Genomic DNA, 26,251 nt, shown 5'->3' with positions numbered 1-26,251 from the left:
AATCTGCAGTTCAACACCAGTTGTGTGCAAACAGGCTCTTAAACATATCGAATTTCGTTTTATGATTTTAATAGATACAAGTTCGAGTGATTCTGCGACCAGTTGCTCCCACTGAGGAAAGCTGACCGTTCCACATTAATGGGTCCACAATATCAAAGGCTCACCTAAGTAGGGGCATCGGGATTATTTGGTTGACAAGTAATGCAAAGGCTACCCTAATTAGAGATGGAAACGTAACACATCCAAACAAGATCCATGCCACTCATCAGGTGAGGACCACTGTCATTACCTACAAATCAGGCTGGTACTATCATCAGCAAGGCCAAATGTGTACAATAAATAAATAAATAATTGATAGTTGAAGAGAATTAACCAACATGGATTTTGGACTACAGCAGATGCACTACCTTGTGAATAGCTTTTTATTTTATTTTATTTTATTAAATGAAGCCCACTCATGACTTAGTTGCTCAAATGGGAGTTTTTTCTCAAATGAAAGTAATTCATCTGGTAGCTAAATTTCAGCAGCAACATCTGAGTTAGTCGCTTAAATGGGTGTTTTTTCTTAAATGAAAGCAATTCATCTGGTAGCTAAATTTCAGCAGCAACATCTGAGGACACCCTTAGAGTAACTTTCACAAGTGTACCACTCATTCAGTATAATCAAACTCCTAGATGCATTACCGGTAAACCTCCTATTTCTACCATTTGATCATCAGGCTGAGGGAATTTCACCGGTATCCCTGCAATGGGTTAGCTGTTTTCCCAGATCTTGCATCTGTCCATGCTTTTGCAATCGTCCACTTCATGTCATCATCTCCGTCCTCATACATGTTCTGCAACAGGTCATTTTCTCAGCTTAATCCAGAATGTGCAACCCCTTGATATCCATGGTGGTTGACAAAAGGAGGTAATGTATGATGCTCAGCCTATAGAAAAAAAAGGGCAATTTTCAGTTGTGTCAGCATGCCGGACACTTGAGGCCTACTTTTCAGTGATCCAGACAGTTCATTTCATGCTAGCATAACTGCTTTTCAGTTTTTAATCATCCATTTGTAGGAAAGCAATTATAGATGGCGAGGATCTTCTCCCTGAGGTGGTTTCCACAGCATTTACCCAATCAATAATGGGGCACAACAAAAGCTAGGACTCATATGCACAGAATGTTGGCTAAAAAAAAAAACTGCTAGTTCAGGCCGAGGCATAGGACATTTCCCAAGAAAAGAATGGATACAGGACTTACCTTCATCAAATCCATAATTCCAGCCATTGGATCCTTTTATGTATCCATATTTGGCTTCAACTGCAAAATAATAAAACAAACCTTATAACCATTTCCGAGACAAAACCACACAAGTTGGAATGTATAGAGCTGTTCAAAGATGATAATCTCCAAGGTACCCAAGTACCCATGTGGACATATACATTCAACTATAATTCACAAAACAATATCAATTTCGGTTTTCATCATCCAAAGACAGGCTGACTCCTTGGATAGCAGTAATGTGGATTGCCATATAATAATAACAATGCCTTTTTTTACCATGCCATGCATATGTTCTTTCATCATCCAAAGACACAGGAAATGAAAGAGGAAATGAAAAATTGGCATTTACCTTATCTTCTTTGAAGTGCAAATCAAGCCAATTCCCTTTTGAAGTTTTAGATAGTGTGACAATGACTCGGTTGGGCTTAGCAACCACCTTACATTGGTCAGGCACAATCTCCTTGTTCAACTTCAGTATGGCACAACGGTAATTCTTCCCTTGAACGTCATGGAATTTAATATCAACAGACAGGCTTGAAAACAGTTTCCACCTTCTCTTGCTCCACACCCTCCAAGGACACGTAAATCTTAAAGGAAAACAAATAATGAAAAATAAAAATCAACTTTTACATTTAATTTCTATCAACCACAAACACTAGAGACACATGAGAATATGTTTCCAACTGTCTTTAAAAATTGAAGTACAACATTTATGAAAATAAGATTTAAGAAGGAAAAAAAAAAACCCACGTTTGTATGTACAATTAAGCTAATGGTGTTCCCTAATGATTGTAATGAAGAAGTAAGCCTCAAACTGGAACCATATTCCTTTCCAATCTGACTTGAAAGTGGCATAGTTGCAACTGGAAGCCAAGTCCTTGAATATGATTGCCAGGTACTTTTGCTTATTTCCACTTTAGTATACTTTTAATTGCAACCAAATTCGATAGCATCCATACACACCCAATTCAAAGTAGGTGAGGCTCCTACTAGTGCAACTCATCTCATACCTATTTAATAAATACCACCAGAAAAAAAAAAAAAAAAAACACACTAGCACAACTTTCTGAGTATGGTATTCTTCGTAGTAACAGAAATTTGTGAGATTCAACAAGGAGCTGAGTTAAGAAATCTGACTATACCATATGCAGAAATATGCCACATCTGATGATTAAAAGTTCTCTTAACTTTTGAACAATACCATATGCAGAAATATGCCACAACACTTCAAATTCGGAAGTTGAACCCGAGTTTTGTCTAGTTTTGTCCATATGTACTGCAATAAAGGTTCCAGACCCAACCCAATTTGACCCCCACTTCAGCAACAAGAAGGATACATTTTGTGCTTTGTATAAAGGCAAAAGAAGTTTCTTATGTTACCTCATAAGGAAAAAGAGATCTTCCTCCTCAAGCAAATAACTGATAAAGCAAAACCCAACATCCAAGAAAGTCCATTTACACCACAAATCAAAATTTTATTAATGCAACAAGCAAACTTGAAAAAAGAACCTAAAAAAATAACAAGGCTAATAGGTACTTGCATAGAAATTGTCTCAGCCAACAGGCTCTAGTAATTTCAAATTGTCTATTAGGTGACTTAAGTTATGGAGCAATAAGGAAACTGAGAACTAAGAGAAAAATGCTCCAGCTGTACAAGAAGCATAACATGCAGTTACCAATGCGCAATGACGAAAGGCGGAGCTAAAATCCTCCAAAAGTGGTGACTCAGATGGTGTTGTTCCCACCAAGTGGAGAATAATCCATTGAGTAAGTATTTCCTGAATCATGGGAATTAATTCAAGCTATACATGGGAGATGTCTTCATGAACCATAAGGACCTACAAACAAGTAAGAAATTCAATAGAGAAAAGAGAGATTTAGGTGAGATTCTCAAAGCATGGCCGTAATTGTAGAAAGGTTTGCATTTTAACACAATTACATAAAAGTTTCACTAGAAAATGCATAATGACAGATGAGACTGCCTGGAAGAACTTGGAAGAAAACAAACTCAGTGCAGCCCAAAGTTGACAAACAGTGAACAAATTCAAGGCAAAGATGGCACTTCTTTAAAAACATCTAAAAGATAAACCTGCAAAAGTTTGGTTTTCAGGGGAACTATAAGACTTGCTACATCTAGAAATTTGCTAGTACTTACAATGAGGAGGTGGGACCTCAAACAGAGAAAGTTACAATGAGGAGGTGCCTATACAACCTGCATTCCAATAGCAGATGAAAGGACATTCTCCCAAACATCAGTGATGATTTTATTTTAAAGAAAGAGAAACATAAATACAGAGAGGGCTGACAAGGGCTCAGATACAACAAAGGCATTGCATCGGAGATGACTAGCTCCAATCCAGTCACCCGCCGCAAGTCTGTTCACATGACTGTCTGCCTCCCAAATACATCTTTAAAACCAAATTCTCTTTCCTACTCCTAGCAATCATATTTCTATTTCAAAAGGCAAATACAAGACTGATCTCTGCATTAACCATATAGTTTATTTAATACCATTGTTTCTCCTTCATTTGAATTTAGTCTAGAATGAATGAAGCTTGGTAGATGAATGTGTGCTGGTTGACTCGAAGACAACCAAGATTTTTTTTTTCTTTTTTTTCCCCCTTTCCAAAAGTCCTGTCTTTTTATTAAATTACTATTGGTTTTCAGATAAATTATTGAGCATCAGATAAAAAGGGAATCGCATGCATGTATAGTAAATAAATTATTTATTAACTAGCAACAGTCCTTCAAAAGCTGAGACAGAACCTTGGGAAGTACAAAAAGGTGAACAACACTGCTATATTGAATTACAAAAGAAAAGGAATAACAAGATTATGAATATCTAAGATTTTTAAGAGCTTCTAAGAGTATGGAAGGATTTCAATGGTTCCATCAACTATAGTGAAACTATAAATAAAACGGCCATTCAATTCTTAAAAGAAAATATCTACTCCGAATCTATTTCTTGAAATTTAACTCAGGGAAAGACATGATGAGGTTGATCACTGTCTTCCTTAGGATAACTACTCCAAATCTATGAAGCTCTTTGAATTCTTCATCGTCGACATTGGCAACATTGCTACATTAAATGTAGTCTGTGATAATGTGGTTCAATCACATTGCAATAAATAAGAATTTTTTTATTTGTGACAAGCAACTTTATTGAATTGCATATTTGATCATGTGCAATTGCATATGCGACAACATAATTTTGTTTTGTTTGTTTTTTTTTTTTTTTTTTTTTGAAAATTAAAAAAAAAATAAAAAATATGAAAAAAAAATAAATTAAAATTTGTAAAAAAACAAAAAAAGAAGAACAAATTAAGGATAACTTTCCTAAGTTAACAAATGGGGATGTTTTGTGTTGTATTAGGAAAAAACAAAAGAGTTCTTTCAAATCCACATGAATATCATTTAACTGTTTTTGGATTTTCTACTAATAGTGTAAGAGTAGAAATCCAAAATCACGTATTAATGTGCAAGTAAAAAAGAATGTAGTGTTGTTGTCGACTTCGAGTTCTGCTGCATTATGTTTTTAAGGATGTTGTATATCTATAGGCACTCAAAGATGGATTTGTTGTATTAACAAGGTGTAATTAAGTTTGCTTATTTTTGGCTTTTTGTTTATAAACTGAGGTATATATAATGCTTGGCCTGAGGCTTTCTATGGCATGTTTGGGTTTTCAAATTGTACAAGTGGGGCCCATGTTCAACCCTCATCAGAGTTTAAATAGAGGCACGGTGGCTGCCGTTTTTCCTGCCAAGGAACGGCCAGAAACAGGGGCATTTTTACCCGGATTTCCGGACTGATATCAGTCCGATTTCTGGGATTTGTTGCAGCTCAAACAGAGCCCGATTATGAACTGTTTCTGGACTAAGTTTTAGCCCTCAGCTGGGGCCATTTTCAGGCCATTGTTCGGCCCCAACTAGCGCCTAAACTCAGGCCATGTTCAGCCTCAAACAGGGCCCGTAATCAGGTCACGTTTATCCTCAAAACAGGGACCGTATTCCGGCCCTATTCAAGCTCCGCCATGGACGGATCGTGGCCCCAAACTTGGCTTATATCAGGGCCTTATAGCTACACATATGGAAGAAGGAGAAACAGATAAGAAGGAAAGAAGAGAAAGGCTGAGTTGTGGACTGATTACCTAGCCGGGCTTGGCTCTACTCCTTCTCCCTTTTCTTCTTCATTTCTCACCCCTTTTTGTGTGAAAACTCTGAAGGGAACTGGATCCTTGTTATAGGCAGGGAGAGTATCATCCAACGGCTAGGATCGTTTCTGCCATTCGGCCGTCGGCGCGGCCTCTTTTCACCGAAGAGGAGAAGACAGACCAGATCTGGGTTAGGGAACAGGGAGAGAGAGAGAGAGAGAGAGAGATTTGGGATTTGGGGGTTTTTTTTGGGCGCGGCTTTGTTTTTAAGCGCGCGCCCAAATTTAGTCCTTGGTCTGGTATGGCTCTGTGGGCCCCACCATGATGCGTGTCAAACATCTACCCCATCAGTCAGATGCACCATCCCATGGTGGGCCAAGGGATTAAAAATCAAATCAATCTATTACTTTTGTGAGCCACACCACGTACAAAAGTTGAGAGGGGTTACCCTCCATTAAAACATTCATAATTATTTTTTGGGCCCACCGAGATGTGGCCCACAAATCCAGCCCATCCATTATGTGTGTGCCTCTTGGATGAGGGGTCATACCAAGTTTCAGACGCATCCAAATTTCAGGTGGGGCCCACTAAGTGCTTTTATATGTTTTAGGCATGTCTTCACATGATTTTAGATGGTATGGCCCAACGGAGTTTCGTATATAGCTGATTTTTGGCATATCACATAATTTAAAGGGGACCCATCAAATGCATGGTGTTGATGTTTGACACATGTCATGGTGGGGCCCACACAGCTTGACCTCATGGGGACGACATGGATTAAACACAAAGGTCAAGTTGTGTGGGCTCCACCATGATATGTGTCAAACATCAACACCGTGCATTTGATGGGCCCCCTTTAAATTATGGGATATCCCAAAAATCAGCCGTATACGGATCTTAGGTGGGCCATACCTTCTAAATTCATGTGAATAAATGCCTAAAACATATAAAAGCACTTGGTTGGGCTCACTTGAAATTTTCATGCTTGGTCTGACTCCTCATCCAAGTGGGACACACATAATGGATGAGCTAGATTTGTGAACCACATCTCGGTGGGCCTAACAAATGATTATGAATATTTTAATGGAGGGTAATCCCTCTCAACATTTGTATGTGGTGTGGCCCAAAAAAGTCACGAATTGACTTGATTTTTAAGCCCTAAGCCCACCATGGAATGGTGCATTTGACTGATGGGGTAGTTGTGGGCCCACTTTGATTTATATATTGTGTATCCATATGATCCATTTACTAGGCTCGATGTACAACCATAGTGACTCTAGAGTGGGCAACATTTAAAAATTGGAGGTAATTCTTTAGCTGTACAGGTGGCATGGTTTTACAGTAATCACAACCGTCCAAATCGCTAAACCAAGTGTGGATGGAGTATAAGTGAAAAATGACAAAGAGAAGATTATTAACCATGCACCTGATTTTTTACTTTGAATTTGGACCACTCGCTGCTTTCTTTTAATAATCTATTTGATGGCCATTAATTGGATGGTCAAGATTACTTGACCTTGTGGTTCTAGAGATTTGCTTAATCTCACAATTTGGATGGTCTGGATAGTCGTACATCATTGTCACGCGTAAGGAGAATGAATGGACGATCAGCTTGTTTTTCGAGAAGGACAATCTTCATTGAGGGGCCTACCTTTTTCATGGTACTGATGTCCTCCATAAATGACACGGTAACGCGAGCCATGGTACCGTTGCATATATGTGATTAGTTCTCTTTTTAAAATGTTGAAATATCAATATTGTATTATGAGCTTTGCTAAGCCCACACGCATGTGCAATACAGCTCGAGTACATGCCATATATTTGCCAGCATGGCACAATATATCTGAGATCCAGTCCATCCATCAGAACAGAAACACAATAATAATAACTTAATTCAAGAATCCGTTTGGTCCAGGTGTTATGTGGGCCACAATTTTAAAAAAAAGTATGGCTCTGAAAAACCTGGTTGAAGTTTTCTAACCCATTCACTGTTTCCAAATTGAGGCCCACATACTCATTGGACCAGATTTTATTTTAAAGAAAAAAACATATACAGAGTAGGACCAACCTGATGGATGGATGAGATCTAGCATGTATGTGTCATGCTAGCATATGTGTGGCACGTACACGAGTTTAATTGCACACGCGTGTGCGCTTAGCAAAACTCTACAATTTCCATTCATATGATATAAAAACTAAACATATATATATATACACACACACACACACACATTTTTACTGACAAAAATTTTTAAAAATTAAAACATTTTAACATTACTACAAAAATATATACATTTTTACATTAGGAAAAACACTTTTACCGATGATTTTTTGTATTTTGAAAAATTCAAAACACACTGTACCTACGAAAATTTTCGTAGGTAAAGATGACTAGGTAAAACTAAAGATTTCAATTGTTGTATTTTGAAAAATTCAAAACACCCTTTGCATATATGTTGAAAAATTCAAAACACCCTTTGCCTATGAAACTTTTCGTAGGTAAAGATGACTTTTACCTACGCTATCTTATTTCATAGGTAAACGTAGACTTTTCGACATAGAAGAAAGATTCAAATTTCAAAACACCCTTTACCTATGAATATTTTCGTACGTACATAAAAATTTAGAATTTATAATTTCAAAACACCCTTTACCTATGACTATTTTCGATTCAAATCACCCTTTAACTACGAATAGTTTCGTAGGTAAATATGTTCAGAACACCCTTTAGCTACGATAAGTTTCGTAGGTAAAGAGGGCTTTTATTTCGTAGGCAAAAGCAAGGTTTTCGATTTTTGTATTTTGAAAATTTCAAAACACCCTATGACTTTTGCCTACGAAATCCAATTTCATTGCTAAAAGTAGACTTTTGGGTATAATCGAAAATTTCAAAACACCCTTTACCTACGAATTCGTAGGTAAAGATGGATTTTTCCTACGACATAAAATATTTGTAGGTAAAGATGGATTTTACCTATGAAATATAGTATCGTAGGTACAAGTAAACTTTTTGATATTTAGAAAATTCAGAACACCCTTTAGCTACGGATTTTTCGTAGGCAAATATGGCTTTGGTAGGTAAAAGTAGGCTATTCGATTTTTTTAAAAATTGAGAACACCCTTTAGCTACAACAATTTTCGTAGGTAAATAGGGCTTTTACCTACGAACCTAAATTTCGTAGGTAAAACTAAGGTTTTCGATTTAAAAATTGCAAAACACCCTTTACCTACCAAAGTTTTCATAGGTAAAGATGACTTTTTGGTAAACCAAACTTATCGATTTATTTCAAAATTTCAAAACACCCTTTAGCTATGAACATTTTCGTAGGTAAAGATAACTTTTACCTATGTACTTATATTTCGCAGGTAAAAGTAAGGTTTTCGATTTAAAAATTGCAAAACACCCTTTACCTACCAAAGTTTTCATAGGTAAAGATGACTTTTTGGTAAACCAAACTTATCGATTTATTTCAAAATTTCAAAACACCCTTTAGCTATGAACATTTTCGTAGATAAAGATAACTTTTACCTACGTACTTATATTTCGCAGGTAAAAGTAAGGTTTTCGATTTTTCAAATTTCAAAAGACCTTTTACCTATGAATATTTTCGCAGGTAAAGAGGGGTTTTCCCTAAATTTAGAACACCCTTTAGCTATGAATATTTTCGTAGGTAAAGATGTCTTTTGCCTACTAAAAGTTTCGTAGGTGAAGATATCTTTTACCTACGAAATTATATTTCGTTGGTAAAAGTAATCCGAAAAATTGAAAACACCTTTTGCCTACTAAAAGCTTCGTAGGTGAAGATATCTTTTACCTACGAAATTATATTTCATCGGTAAAAGTAATCTTTTCGATTTTTAATTTTTTTGAAAAATTCAAAACACCCTTTACCTACGAAAATTTGCGTAAGTAAAGATGGCTTTTACCTACGAAATTAGATTTCGTAGGTAAAAGTAAACTGTCGATTAAAAAGACCCTTTACCTACGAAAATGTTCGTAGGTAAATATGACTTGTACCTACGAAATTTAATTGCGTCGATAAAAGGTTACTTTCACCTACGAAAATAATTTTCGTTGGTAAAAGTCATCTTTACCTACGAAAATTAATTTCGTAGGTAAAAGTTTCGTAGGTAAAAACCATATTTCTTGTAGTGAGTGAACAAATAATAATTCATCTAGTGGATTAAGAATTTAATTTAACTTCATGGGCCAAAAAGGAGTTATATCCCAAAATTTTATGGCCCCCAAAAGGTTTTTAATGGCAGGTTTTCAATTTATATGGGTCGGGGTTGTCATGGTTGTCATGTGTTAAGGGTAGGGGTTGTGATGTGTTAAGGGTCAGGGTTGTGATGTGTTAAGTCACGGATTGTTACTTGTTCACTGCCTACACTATCAAAAATGGATCAAAGGTTATGGATTAAGGTTATGGTTGTAATGGAGTAAGGGTCGAGGTCATGGTTGTAATGTTATATGGGTCGTGGTTGTAATGTGGCAAGGTTCGAGGTTGTCATACTATATGGGTCATGGTTGTCATGTTATATTAGTCGTGGTTTCATGGGTCGCAGTTGTTATGGGTTGTAGTTATTATACGGGTCGTGGTTGTCATGTTATATGGGTTGCTGTTGTTATATGTTTACTTCCTTTACTACTAAATGAAATGATAGTCATTGGTACCATATCATAAGCCCCGCAATAGGGTGATCCATTCCATCCACATTGTCACCCATCTCGCCGTGGGCCCAAAAATTCCTGACTCGAGTAGTGTCTACTTCTAACAAACATCACAGTGAGCTTGGAAAGTTTCAACAGTAGGTGTCACTGTCACCATTATTTTCTATTATGTGGCCCACACGAGCTCTGGATTAGGTGATATTTGGGCCCTATCCCTAAAATGACAAGGCAAAAAGGATGGGCAGCATGGATTATACACATATATCAATGTGGGCCCCACAATTTGGGCTTTGCTCGTGTGGAGCCCACATTGATGCATGTGTATAATCTAAGCTGCCCATCCTTTTTGCAGTGTCATTTTGGGTCTAGAGCCCAAATATCAGCCTGATACAAAGCTCGTGTGGGTCGCATTATAGAAAATAATGGGGACAGTGACACCCATTGTTGAAACTTTTCATACTCACTGTGATATTTGTTATAAGTGGACACTGCCCAAGTCAAGACTTTTTGGGCCCACGACAAGCTGGCTGACAAGGTGAATGAAACGGATCACTTCATTGTGGGCCTAACATGATAACTACGACCCATGACAACCACGACCCATGTAACATGACAACTTCGACCCTTGCCACATTACAACCACGACCCATATAACATGACAACTTCGACCCTGCCACATTACAACCACGACCCATAAACACGACAACCACGACCTCGACCCTTGCTACATTACAACCACCATGTTAATCTCTAGCCTTTCATCCAATTTTGGTAGTGTAGGCCGTGAACAAAGTAACAAAATTAGACTGTTTGAATTTCTCTTCTTTCAATCATAAAACTTTTACAACGTCTTCCTTCTAAAACGTGACACCAATTTGGTAGTGGAAATCTTGCGGAGTGTATGCTATTTTGTACAGACTGTATGTTATACTTTGCATAGCGTGTTGCATAAGTAACATACGTGAAGCTCCATGTGGGTTTTAAAGTTTAGTATCTCAAGTTCTTTTTGATCCGTGTTGTTTTGTTAGTTCAACACGTATTTGAAAATGGTGGAGACTCATCCTCCTCACATGTGGCACTAAAGTACAACTATCCAAACCATCTAGGTTATGGGTCCTATAGTGGATGGAGTATATCTCTAGAATCACACCTTAATTACACCTACTAAAGTATACAATAAGCATATTGCTGAAAAACTTACAACCATTTAAAATGGTGTAAAACTATCATCCGAGTGTAGGTTTTGGAAAACAAAAGCTACTTTAAAGAGGGCTTTCAAAAGCGCACTTGAGTGCATGCGGAGATTGGTCTACTTGTAATGTGGTCTGCTTTAGATTTAGATCTACTTCATGTTTTGGACCATATCCTTAAATGAGAGTGGATTGCATGCGCAGCTGGTATAGAGATATTTCTGTGCTCAGAGATGGCCCCAAAAATATGTGGCAAATACATTATATTCACATGTTTTGAAAGACAACAGTAGGACGGGATTCTAAAAATCACTCATGCGGGCTATTTCACCACACAAAACAATGTGGATTGAATGCCTAACACTGACAAAAAGTTTTGTATCAAGATAATATTTGTTCCTACCGTTTATTTGAGTGATAATAATTATATAAACGGTTTGGATGGCTTATAAGCATTATGGTCAACTCCAAAAAGGTTTCAACGGTGTACGCGGCTGTTCCCACTATTTTGTTAGTACAGCCACCTGAGTTTTGAATCTGCCTGATTTTTAGAAGCCTGTCCCACTGTTGTCTTTCAAAATAGATGAATAGTGGATGTGGACCCCACAGAGGTATCTCTATGCCCAGGGGCACATGCAATCCTACACATACATCAAGGTGGGCCCCACGGTTAGGGACTTACCCACTAAGTTGGTACCCTGACTCACCTGATCCGCGTTCTTTCCTGTGAGAAGACACCATCTAGAAGGGATGCTGGTTGAGTACTATCCCATCTCCGTTGGTGTTATGGGAGTGGATTCGGTGTTACCCTGATGTGTTGTTATCCTTACTGTGGGGCCCACCTTGATGATTTGTTATATATCTAAACCATCCAATTTTATTTGCATTGTTGGCAATTTGATATATTTTTCTTTATTTAAGTGTTATAGATTTATAGAACCTGTTAGGATTATCTGAATTTTTGCTAAACCATTCGGGTTTTGGTTTTTATATTGAACTTGTATTGATTCAATTACTTTGAAGAATGTAATATTCTTGAAAACAAACTGTTTGGTTTTCTTTCGTTGTTGATTTTTGTAATTGGGTTAGAGATTTTGATTGTCTTTTTCTTTAAATTTTATTTTTTTGGCTAATTTAGATTGGGGCTACATGCAATCATGTTATGTTAGTTAGAATGATTTTGTCAGTTTAATTTGCAAGGATTTTTACAGCTCTTGTGCTAATTTAGATTGGGGCTACATGCAATCTATGAAATTTTATTTTGTTAGAATGTAGGGCATTTACATTCAATAATTTCCAATTTTCATTTGCTTTATTATTTTTCATTTGTTGCTAATGCATATGTGTTCAGATACTGGGCCTGAAGGAGTTGAGCTTGATTTTGAGTTCTTGGGAAACAGAACAGGGCAGCCGTATGCAATACAAACCTATGTATACAAATCAGGAGTTGGAGGCGGGGAAATGAGACATGTTCTGTGGTTTGATCCAACTGAGGACTTCCACACCTATTCCATTCTTTGGAACAACCACCAAATAATGCAAGTACAACCATTTGTTTTCAAGGTTGCTAGAAATGCCTATGGTCAGCAATAGGGCCCACCCATATGTTTGGGCCTGTTTGTAAGTCCGTCCAATTCGGGTCGATTATGCTTTAATGCAGATCCATTATGCCAGTGGAAATTGTCTATATTGGAAGTGAATTAGACAGTCCCTACTTGTAATTTGAGCAGTGTGTGTGTTGTTTGTTGCAAATTGCTGAGCTTCCAAATGAGAAGCCAATGTACATGTACTCTAGCATATGGAATGCTGTTTGTGCTCCCTGTTGCTAGTACATTTTTTATTGATATATTTGGTCTCTCACCATTGAAAATAGTAGTAATAAGAGAACCATATATTAGTTTCATTCTCTCATAATTTTCATAATATTTTGATGAATCCATCCATAGCCATGTACATGCTTCTATTTTCAAAAGGACAATCGATAGCTTCCGTACCTGTTAAATGAATCACAAAACCTGTTAAAATCATGTGCCTGCATTCTTCTACTTTTTAATATTGATGATAATGCCCCAAATTTCGTTTTAAGTTGCTAGATCTGTAGCATCGTATAATATGTTGGGTTCTTTATGAACTTGCTCTGAAAGTAGACTCAACCACTGTTCTTGATATGCGTTCAGTGACTGAAGTCTTCTTTTAATTAGTAATCACCTCATCAGAACTGTGGCAAGATTTTTTGTGTAAGCTAGTCTTGCATCTGGGTCTCCTTATTGTAAAGAAACCAAGGACTTGGTTTCCCAACTCTAACATGCCAGCCCTGAAAAAAGCTTATTTATTGTGGTATGAGAAACTTCCTTGCAAAAAATTTTCAAGTAAATGATGGGAACCTTTTTGTTTGTTGATAAATGACTTAGTAATCTTTATTTATATGCCACCAACAAGACATTAGTATCACCAATTCTCTATGATTTCTGCAATGTGATCTATAATAGGGCTAATGAAGGAAACAAGTAGTTTTCACAATACAGTTGCACAGTGTTTTGGCATCACAAGGGAGGAGCAAGATCAGAATGTTGTGAGTTTCATAGTGGTGGTGTTCATATTTCGATGTCATGAAAAACCAGTAAGATGGTTTTTTAATATGTTCTTATATTTGTTTGTCTTTTAAAGAGCAATGTGATCTATAATAGGGCTAATGAAGGAAACAAGTTGTAGTTTTCACAATACAGTTGCACAGTGTTTTGGCATTACAAGGGAGGAGCAAGATCAGATTGTTGTGAGTTTCATATTTGTGGTGTTCATATTTTGATGTCATGAAAAACCAGTATGATGGTTTTTTAATATGTTCTTATATTTGTTTGTCTTTTAAAGAATTCAGAAAGATGCTGCAGATTTGGCAATGTAACAAATAATTAGAAAATAGTACATTTTAGCACAAGTTAATAATAATCATCATCATCTAAGCCTTATCCCAACTAATTGGGGTCAGCTACATCTAATCCTGTTCTGCCATCTCATGGGATAATTGGGGTCAGCTACATCTAATCCCAACATCTAAACACATGGAAGAGAATTTCAGTTTTATTTTAATCTTTTTCTTTTTCCATCGATTTTTGGCAGATATGGCATGTTTCCAAGGCCTGTTCTTCTGCCCTGATGCCGCTTCATTCTTGCTCCATAGCTTCTGCATTTACCATATTGATGCCCCCAGCCATGAGGTCAGTATGGATGCATTTTGGGTTTTTGATTTTAATGATTTTAATGCATATTGTTGTCTTTTGTTTAAGAGTCACTGCAGTTGGGAGCTGCCGTCATTTCTTCAGACTCTCCCTTGCTTAGCGTGGACGACCTTGCAGACTAGGTAGCTGAAGTGCTTGACTTCTTTGGGTCTGTAAATGCTTGTCGCTGTGTTTGTAACAGTTTCTTGATACTCCTCGTTATAAAATCTAAACTCATTGACGAATCAAGAATCATTCTAGTGGACGATCTCAATATTCATATTAGTGACTATGCATTCATTTGATATTGGCTATGTTTTGATGTTTGATCGACTAGAATAGCAATAACTGAATTCAATAAGGGGGAAATAACCAAAATGTGGCTAGCTCAACTCATTCATGATTAGGGAACCTGCTACAAATTGTGATTGCTATTGTTTTAAATCCAACTTGAACCATAAGAAACTGCAACTAGTGGTTTGTTCTCACTATGAACTAGAATGGTGCTGCTCACTCTAGAAGTATCCATCAAATTGAATTAATTGAGGTTCAGTTCAATTGAACATCCAAATGCAACCTCAATGTTTGCAATTACTGCTTTATGGATTTTCCTCTTGGGTGAATTATAATGATTTCAGCGCAGGGTTGAAACTTAATTTTGGATTGTTCATAATATAACAATAAGTAGTTGTTCACCATTGCTGTTAACTCTTATCTTCAAGCATTGATATTAAGACTAGTTGCATGTGAGTTTTTGCACTCTAACATGTTTATGATCACACGGTTCATGCCCCTTCATTAAGGAGTGTACAACAAGCTGATATGCAGGGTCCCCTATCTTAGCATGTATGATTCTGCAATCTCACGCATATGCGGCCCATCGAACTGAGATCATGGGTTTGATGGGTAGCATTTCACTATTGGCGTAGTTTTCATTAAATGTAGACTAATGTTGGGGGTTTTTTTTTTTTCTTAATTGTATAGGTGGGTTGATCCTCTTGAGGCCTGATCATGGTGGCCCACTCCAATTTGCAGCAGCTGCAGTGTTTCTTAGTAAATGATATAAAGATTATCTTGGTATTATTAGGAGTTATGGAGGGAATTGTGGTTCGCAGTCATTTTCCATGAAGTGTTGTTTGTTGATAATGTGGGTTTAAGCTCATCATGTTGTGTGCATGATATCCAATGTGTCCATCACATTCGCCACCACATTTTCTTCTTATATCCTAAAACTCAGGCCCATTCAAGAATTAGAATAGAATTCAACTACATTAATCATTTTGGTGCTTTAATCCTAACTGTCCAAATTTTATTTCTTGATCTAGCTTTGCTTTATACTTTAGTATGAATGTAATCATTATCTTAACTAAGAAAAGTATGAACTAGCTTATATTTTGATGGATTTACCTTATATGATTTGTGATATTTGAGATATTTTTTGGTTAACAAGGATTTGATTTTTGTATCGTACATTTCTAAAGTCATTTCTGATTTTAGATTTTTAATTGTAGTGCAACATTTTTTGAGTTTCAAATATTTCAAAAAATATAGGTTCCAAATGAAAATAAAAATAAAAATCTGAAGAAAAAATATCGTTCTCCAAAATTAAGGATTTGGTAGTGTTGAAATTGAAATTTTGCAACGATTTTTAACCGTCCCTAATAGTTTGCAACGCCCTATTTTAGGAACGGTTGAGAACTGTTTCGAAATTGAAAATTTGCAACGGTTTTCAACCAACCGTAATTTTTTGCGACGCCCTACTTCACCGTTAGAAACCGTTCCTGAATAGGGATTTTGGTGTAGTGACAGGTTGGGTCAAGGCCGCTCTGAGCCAACAGTTTTCAACAGTTTTTTAAATCCTTACTCTTGCCCCAGTGGTAGACTCTCAGGGGTTTCAACACCTAGTCAAGGGTTTGAGTATCCATAGGTGGTGAAATCCCACTAGCGTGAGTGTGTGGAGGTGTGTGCGTGTAAACGAAAAAAAAGAAAAAAGAAAAAAAAGGCCGCTTCGAGCCTGGGCTTTGACCCTATTAGTAATCAAGTTAAGAGGAAAGGCCCAAGCTTGGCATGTTTAGCAATTGAGCTTTTAATTTCAGTCTTAAGGTCTCCCTTAATATCATAAAGGGGCATCTAGTGTTCACATCCAACATGAATATCAATTTTTTGCAAAATAAGTGTTGGTCCATTCATAAATTAACTCTATTCAAGACATCCCTTGAACTGCAATTTTAAAACTCTAATATTGTCTAAAATTTATCTGCCCTGTTGAGGTGGTAGTGTGTATAATTGTGAAACACCAATAGAGTTTCCTTACGAGGAAACACCTTGGTCATATTTCTTATTTTAAAATTGGTAGATCCTAGTTATGTGGGGTTTTCAGTTAATGCATTCTCTTGGATGGTGCGGTGTATATAAATGAGGAAACACATATAGAGCGTGTGATTTCCTAGTGTAAGATCTTGATGTACAGTGAGAGGCTAGAAAAAAGTGACTCATATTCTTTAAATTTCTCTTATTTTTGTGAAAAAGAAACTTATATATTGCTACCCTGTGAACATAGGCAAATTGCCAAACCATGATCGCATTTTTCATAAAGTTGTGAAATAGTTTAACATGGGATCGGTGGAGGCATTTGTGTTGCAATTGTTTCAAATTGTTGGAAAGATTTCTACCAGATTCAAGGCAATGAAGTTCAACAGGTCTACTTGTATGTGAAAATTAAAGATGAACTTGGTATTATTGAACGAAAGCTATGTAATTATGATTGAAGGAAAAGAAAAGAAGCCAATATAGCTAAACAATGAGGATTTTGAGGAGGAAAACTAATATATATATATATATATATATATATATATATATATATATATATATATGTATGTATGAATCTTTTGCACTAGATAATTCAATTTTATTCAATGCATTAGATCAAACCACTATTAAAGGTTTATGACAAATTGTGAAACCTATATGAAAGGAAATCTATGTTAAACAATATTTTTTTTTTCTCTTATGGGAACTGTACAACTTAAAAAGGAAGGAAAGGTCCTTTTGTAAGAACACTTAAATGGACCTGGTCAATAAATTGGCAATGATGGATGTGAAATTTGACCATGATAAAAATATTCTTTCATTGTCGTTCAATGTGAGATTCATGTAATGGTTTTATTACAAATTTTAGTAATAGTTCATATCACTACACCAAAAAGGCCATTTAGGAACGGGTATGTTTTTTCTGAAACGGCTTAAAATCGTGCAAGAACCAAACATAAATCCCTCTTTCCCAGCCCCAATCTCCCTCCCGCTCCCTCACTCCCAACCCTAAGACCCTCTCCCACGATCTCTCCCTCTCTCCCGCTCCCCATTCCCAATCCTCCCTCTCTCCCTCTCTCCTGCTCCCCATTCCCAACCCTCCCTCTCGAGAGCAGAAGCTTCTTTCTCTCCTCTCTCTCTTGCTCGCTCACAGCAAAAATTAGGGTTTGGGAAAGGGGATGGACAACATGCGGATGTGGGTGTTAGAGCTAGAAAAGGTATGCACAAGCATGCGGGAGGAGATCGAGAAGCTGGCCAGAGAAAGGGGGTGTGACGGGCAGTCCCACAGAAGTTCGGGCTGAAGATCAAGTCACTTAAGATCGAGATGCGTGAGGAAGGCTTCATGCTTCGCGAATGGCGCAGATCAGATCTCTTCTTCTCCTGCTCTGATCTAATTTCCGTGTTTGAATTCTTCTCAATACTTGGATCTATCTTGATTGCATGGATCTACTGCTTTTATCATCAGATCTGCATGTCTCTTTCCTTTTGATTTTAGACAAGCTTATATCTGCCTTCTTCTTTTGAAGTTTCCTACTGATCGATATTTGATTTTTTTTTTTTTTTTCAAAATCTCATGAGAATGTAATTTTCATCCATGAATTCAATTGGTGTTTATGGTTCATTAATTTGTTCCTTTCGTGTCTCTAATCTTGGTTCTTATGTAGCATTTAGTCGCATTATCCTCAATTTCTAATTGTCTTCCCCTATTAGTGCACTTATTGTAACAAACATGATGATCTGAGCAGAATAGCAAATACAATTTCATGCACAATCTTGAATGATTTTATTTTTTCTTGTAATATAGCTGGACCTATTCTGGGATAAGTGAAACTCGTGAATTGTAAGTCATGCAAATAAACTTCCAAGATAAGGTGGTTTTTCATAGATCTTTTTTTTTTTTTTTTGAGTTTTTCATAGATCATATAATGTTTTCTGAACACAGAATAATATAAAATCATTATGAGTTGGTATAACCATCAAAATATCACACGGTGGCAATCATTAAAGAAAATTATATGTTGGTCGTTCAAAACTGTAGACCTTATATTCAATCCTAGAATAAAACGTCAATAAAGAAAATTTATTTACATGTTTGATGAAATCCATGAATGGAAATAGATAGAATCTTATAGAGGTGGAGTATGCTATCATTTTGCTGGTTGAGTGGAGGGATGGGGACATGGGAATTTTTTAAATGATAAAGCTTGTCTACCCTCTTTCAAGTGGAGCACCACCTATGTTGGTGTTTGGGTGGGCATTGGTATTGTCTGAAACTTGTACATGTCTGGATGTGTGTTGGCGTTGTCCACGAGGGAAATGGTTGTATCGTCTTGTAAAGCATGCGTTATGCCAAAGCTTGTTTCTAATCCTTGTTGTGGTTTGGTATCGAACAACCTATTAGCCTCTATGTTAGTAATCACAACATTCCCCAGCTCTTCTCCTGCCATAGGCAATGCATACCCAGTGGGAAGCAATACATACTTTAAATTGAAGGAAAATATTTTTTTTCCCTTAGATAATATTTTTAACTCTTCAAAGTTGTTGAATTTCAGTTATGGTAGACATTGTTGATCTCTAGTTGTAGATTAAGGATCTGTTGACCGCTGTTCACAATCCTAATATCTTCCTTCTTACACTGTTACATGAGATCTAATCTTGGTATTACAAGTACTGCTGAATCTAGTAAGATCTATAATCAATTCAACCTTTAAGAGTCTAATTGCATTACCCACTTGTTAGGATTGAAAACCTACCAATAACTTTTGTAATTACACATGACACATTATATAATTTATCTTATTAGGATAGGATCTCAACCTTAATTCATTGTGGTGATTGTTGGGCCTTGAAGTATTCTATGCATTTATACGTTGAGCCTTGAAGTATTGCATGCATTTATAACATTTTTGCATGTAGAAAGAAATCTAAGCCCAAATTGGGGAACTAGGACCCCATGGATTCTAGCTAATCAGAAAGGGGGAAAAGGTGGGATCTTCTGAGGCTGCCTTACTTGTGAAGCTTGGGATTAGGCCCTTCTCGTATGGCCTTGTCATCTTGTTTATGTAGGACAATGACTTTGTTTTTATTCCAGAAGTGCTAGACCTCACGGAGGATGATCTGATTGAGAAGTTAGTGATTGGTGTTTCCATGGTGACAACATTGTTTATGGCCTTACCCAACTCTGGCATCCGCCCCCCACATGTTTACAAATGCCTACAAGAATGCTCTTGCCATTGCACTGGCTACCGAGAATTTATTACCGCAGGCAGAGAAAGTGAAGGAATATTTGAAGGATCCAAGTAAGTTTGCTGTTACTGCGCTAGTTTCTGTTGGAGAAACTGCTGCTCTAGCTGCAGTAGCTTGTGCCACAGAAGAAGAGAAGAAAGAAGAGCCTGCAGAGGAATCAGATGACGATATGGGATTTGGTCTCTTTGACTAAGATCCTTATTAGATTTTGAGGTTGCAATGCTTTTGAGTTCTATTTTGATACATTTTAGTTCACTTTCGGCTTCTGTTAGTTTTTATGGGTTGGATTACATTTTCATTATTAGTTATATTTTGCTGAACACGTGTTTTTTTTTTTTTTTCAAAAAAAAAAAAAGTTGCAACCTTAGGGCCAACTCCTATAAATTTTAGCTTTTTGGTTTTGTTATAGGTTTCTAAATTGTCTTATGTGATGCTTTTATGTTAGTTTGTATGATTTGGTTTTTTTTTACAAAAGGCAGCATGTTGTCGTGTCGTTCCGTACAATGCATAATTTTCTTTCTTTTCGCTTGCTTTCATGCCAAATACCATATCAATGGAAAAAGAATAGTAAAATATGATGGATTTGATGCAAAGGTGGCACCTATTTTTCTATTCATTGTTTATCCTCACCACTTCGTAAAATGTGTACCATGTTATTCTGCTAGGCTCAAGATGGGGCTGATATTTCAAGTGTCTTGATAGCCAATCAAGTTTGCATCATTTATGGTATGTATGTTACATTCTTACTATGGTTGAGGTATCTTAAGAAGCTATCTCGAGAATTTCTAGGTCTCTTTATTTTATCTTTTGCTAGATAAACTGCTCAACTGGCTAATCTTTTGTCAAGTTGCCCACATCTTCGACGTCTTTGGGTAAGAAGCCTCTCAGTTTTGTCTACCTTTTTTTTTTTATTACCTTATTCCTCCTCACTGCTGGTTAGAGGACTATTTCTCCATGTAGAAAATCACGTTCTCCGTAACCTTGACCACGACCTGGAATATTTTTCTTCATAGGTAATCTGGCAGGTATTGACCTTCTATGGTTGGAGATCTTGTTTTATGATTTGATGCAATTGGGTTCAAAGGTCTTCGTTGGGTTTGTTGTACTAATAATGATTTGTGCATGACTCAAGACAAAAGATCAGCCTCACCAGTGCCCAGTTCACATCCGCTATTTCATTCTAGATCTCTCTCAAGTAGTAGACCCAATACTCCAAAACTCTTCAAATGCTGGACGACAGGTAAGCACAATACCTACTCTTGAAACACGAAAAAGGTGAGATCCAGCCTATTCACATTTTTATAGACAGCCCATGTTAGAAACTCAAGGATCTCCAGATTGTTAGTGAAGAATTAAATCCATTTAGTGGACAAGGTAATCACATGCAACTGCATATGCATGAATGTGCATGATCATGCTCATCTAAACAAACCCACAAGTTTCAGATTAACAGCATGTATTGATGGATAACATGTAACATGGAGACACCACCTCACTGAAATTGTGCAATGTCACACCTATCCATATTGTCCATTCACTCTAGACACAATTCATATAAATCTAACACTCCTAGAAGCTTTTCTTTTCTTTTGATAGGTAAGTTGGGCTTAAACTCAAAGACCTTAATCAATAAGATGTAACTACACTATTTGACCATTAATCCAGTAATCCACCTTCCTCTTACCATGTTTGATTGTTAAACCCGACCGATCAATGATGGGTTGACAGACAACAGAAATTTACACATTTTTCAGAATTTATTTTCGTATTTAATTATGACTCTTTTTTATTATGTTTTAGAGTTTGTTTAAAGTAATTTAAATGTGTTAAACTCATTTTTTAAAAATCAATTAATAAGAATTCTCATAAATTAGTTTATTTCTCTTGTGGATATGAGAATTCTCTTATGCGAATTCAAAAGAGCCTTATGTATTCAATGTATTTATCAATCAAGGAAGACGGTCATCAACCTCCTCACCAGCCCATAGAGCCCCAATCAGAGCTGGAGACCCTGATGAACCTAGATTTATTGTAGAAATTTTATTCCATGTAACTAAACATATCCTAATGCTCCCAATTTATTGTAGAAATTTCTTGAACTTTCGAAAACTACATTGTGTTGAAGTGGTTCATCTTCATATACCTTCAGTTGTTTCTTAACCTCGCAGCTTCATAGATTCACACACAAAAATAAAAAATAAAAAATTGTACAGGATAGTATTTGCATCTTTTCACGTGAGCCATAATTCGTATTTTCTTCTCTCTTGTAGAACTGCATGATTAAGAGAAAGTGAACCTGTTTGATTGGAATTGTATATTTCCCAACAGCTACATGCATACACAATCACTGACTCAATGGGAAATATAGTGGGCTCATTTATTTCAAGCTTCTTTAAAGTTGTTAGTACTTTATTTGAAGCTCCGCTTGACTTTCTCGGAGGCAAATCTTGCAAGTAAGCATTAAGGAAGTGACTTTGCCTAAAATTTCCTTTCTTAGGAGTTCATTTCAAAATTCATTTTACGGGTTGCCATTCAATGCATCCCTAACAAGCTGCCTTTATTTCAATTGCTTATTAATCTCTTCATTGTATTCCATTAGCTCACAATTCTTGGTTGATACCCATGCTAAAAAAGGCTTGAAAAATAGAACTAGTTAACAAGGTTGAGCCAACTTGGAACCCTGTGAGTCAATTAATTTAATTTTTAAATTTCCAAGAAGAATCTAAGCTATAGGAAGTGCAGAAAAAAAAAGGGTAAAAAATAAAAAGAACATGGGCCTAGCTTCTACAAGTTGAGTTGCCTAAGTTTTAAGACTCCACTCTAATAAGACTCACCTTTGATGTACTGCAATATGATATGTCTAGACTTTAGCCTTTGAATCTGGGTCATCTTTCAATTATCCAAACTGTAGGTTTGGACCCCTGACAATAAAAGCATCAATTTTGGGAAGAGAACCATTAAATACTATAGTCTAGACACCCTGTGTCTTCACACACACACACACACACACATATTATATTATATATATATATATATATATATATATATATATATATATATATATATATATATATATATATTAGTCTCTAGAGTTTTCAAGTTGCCGATAAGTTTTATTTATTACTCACACACACACACACACACACACACACACACACACACACACACACACTATATAAATATATCTATGCTCTTTTAGAAGTAAATGACATTCTTTATGAAACACATACTATCCAAAATTTTCAAGTTATGGTTTTTTGGACCCTTATTTACTCTACTGATTTGTTAGTTATCTTTGTTTTAATTTTATTAAGTGTTTTCATCTAATGCAGCATGTAACTGAAGAAGGTCTGTCCTTGGGTCAAATGTGCAGATGATGCAATGAGCCAAAAGGTTTGTTTTCTAAAATGCTTTATACAGTTTTCAATTCACCCAAACAGGTCATTTTTATTCATTTACTCTTTATTGAATTGAACTTTTCAATCCATTTCCGTTGGACATCCAAATGAGACTTAGTATTTGAAATGCACTTCTCATTAGGCAATAGACAAAATCTGAACGTTGGTTCTATTTTGCAGCCGGACGTTAAGTTGGTTAAGAGATGATCGAAGATTTTATACACAGGGAGTACTTAGAGAGGGAGAAAGATAATCCAAGTGGAATTATATACATCGCTTGAATTGTTATCCAAAATGGGCTTCGCATAAGTGTACAATGATTTTATCAAGTGTTTTCATCTCAAGATTTAGGATTTAGTGGAGAGCTCCAGGATTTTCATTATTCTCTACTTAGAGAGAGGATCTAGGATTTGGGGTGAAATACATTGGAGGACAGAGGTTCTTAAATAGGATTGTGGCTAAAAGACTTTCCTTAAAGGTCTAGAAGATAAAAAGAGTGGTAAGTTGCTGTTTAGGTTCATAATTCTATTTCCTTTTGTATGAAATCTTAAATTGCCATTGACTTGCATGTTTTTTGCACTCACCATGGGAAATAGGTAAAGTCATTTTATGCATATGTTATGTTGATCTTCTTAAGATAGATGGACACAAATAAGAATTCTTTGTCAGGTGCTCTTTGCTAGTATTATTTTTGCTTATTATGTGGTGGTACATAAGAATGGTTTAAATTTAAAGACCATCACTTACTTTTCAATTTTAGAACGGTTCTAAACCGTTCCTAATTTTTTGTGACGCCCTATTTAGCCACAGTTTAAAACCATTCTTAAAAAGGGATTTTGGTGGGGTGTATATTAATATGAAGCCAACCATATCCATGTTACTTAATGAAAAATACCGGAAGAAAAACTTTGAGGGATCTTTTGGTGGAGTGTGATCATAGGAAGAGCCAATGAGAAAGGTACCTGTGGGAGAGATCAAATGAGCTCAAGGATAAGGACAAAACATAAGAAAGTTTTGGAATCGTGGAAGGAAATGTTATTTGCGTGAAAATTATAAATTCAAGAAGGAAAATTAGAAGGATTATAAATTTGATTCATTTGATTTAAAAAAAAAAAAAAACTCAAATTCAAAGGGTTCGAAGGAAACCTATTTGAAAAAAAAGTCAATTCATTCAAGGACAGAGAAGAACTATCAACAATTCCATAAGAAAATTTGAATGATTAACAGATTTTGAATTCATGTGCTTCCTTTCAAATAAAATCAAATAGGGATTGGCTCTACATATATTGGTTTTGTTATAGTAGCATGTTTAAATGGGTGATGATAACCTATGTAAGATTGAGAAAGATTGGGAATGTTAAAATGATCACTTTATAGTGAAGAGGATACATTAAATATTGTGAAAAGAGTGTTGCTAGTTGTGAATGAAGACTTAATAGGCTGTTTGTATTGGTTGATTGGAGATACCATGGGTGGAAATGCTATTCTCATTAATGTCATCGCGAAGTTTGTCAATATCTGATGTAGGCAGTTGAGCTACATGAGAAAGGACCAAAGATATTTCTCAATTGACGTTTACTTCTTACTTTAAAGTATATTAATTTAGATTTGGTTAAGAATGTCATTTAAAATTTTCTAATAGTTTGTTCTCTCTTATACTATTAGAAGTAAGGATGCTTTAGATGTGATTCACTCTAATAGTCTAGAGTATTGTTGAGTCATCAGAAGGCTCTAACTATTTTATTTCTTTTATTAAGAATTTCTCCTGGAGGGTATAGGCTTACATGCTTAAAACAAAGATTGCTACTTTCATTCAAGTATTTAAAAATCAATAATTGAGCATAATATAATTTAAAAGAATTTATAATTTTTTAGAATGAACATAACATTGAAAGGTACTACATGGTCCCATTACAAGTTTAAAGCATTAAGAGAAATTTGAAAGAAAGAAGATTTTGAGTTTGAAAACTAATAATGGAGTAGAATATGCCTAAACAAATTTAAGAATTTTTTATAGTAAGCATGGCAATGAGAGGTACTATATAGTCCCTAGTACTCTATATCATAATGGAATTATTGGACATGAATCGTACGCTTATGGCTCATGTTAGGAGCATGCTTAGTTCAACTAGGCTTGAACTTTCACACCCCAAATTTGGTTCCCGGTGCCTATACGCCATGACCCAAATTTGGTGCTGATAGCCACCTTAGAACCCCATTTCAGGCACTCAATGCCCATACACTAAGTCCCGAAGGCAATGTTCCATAAGGAGGATTTAGGAAAACTTTTTTAACTGAGCATAACAATAGAACTCCACAAGCAACGTACATCACTAAACAACCGACTAAGGTATAATGTTATTGAAGGGAATACATAGGATAGTAAAAGCATAAATGTGAGACCCGACCCGAGTTTGCTTGTGTGCATGTGTGTAAGTATGCATTCCGTCCATCTTGGTCCCGCGGTCCTACCGGTCGAATCCTGGCGACCTGTGACCCTTGGATAGTGTTTGTGGTCATCCGTGAGCCCAGTCGTGAAGACCCGACTCAAATCGAGTTGAGACCTATGCCATTGTGACCGCATCGTCACCGTAGTTCCAACGACGCGTCTTGTGCGTCCATCATCCGATGTGTGGATCATAAGTTATGTGCAACTCGTTTGTAGCCTTTGAGTATGATCATGTGCCCACCGAGTGTGGAGGGCACGTTTTTCAAGGTGGTCACCCTCTTTTGTGCAAATTTCAACACACACCACCCATATACTACCTAAACCCTCCATATCCTACACCACCCACCACCCAC

At 36.3% G+C, this 26,251-nt stretch overlaps 1 pseudogene; it reads right to left on the bottom strand.

The window, feature by feature from the left end:
* Nucleotides 1–474: 474 nt before the first annotated feature.
* On the bottom strand, nt 475–2,122 carry LOC131250632 (uncharacterized; annotated as a pseudogene).
* Nucleotides 2,123–26,251: the final 24,129 nt, after the last annotated feature.

The sequence above is a fragment of the Magnolia sinica genome, chromosome 7 (genome assembly GCF_029962835.1).
Source record: "Magnolia sinica isolate HGM2019 chromosome 7, MsV1, whole genome shotgun sequence".
Lineage (NCBI taxonomy): Eukaryota > Viridiplantae > Streptophyta > Magnoliopsida > Magnoliales > Magnoliaceae > Magnolia > Magnolia sinica.
Note: the sequence above shows the minus strand (reverse complement) of the source record. Positions and strands in the feature narration are given on the sequence as shown.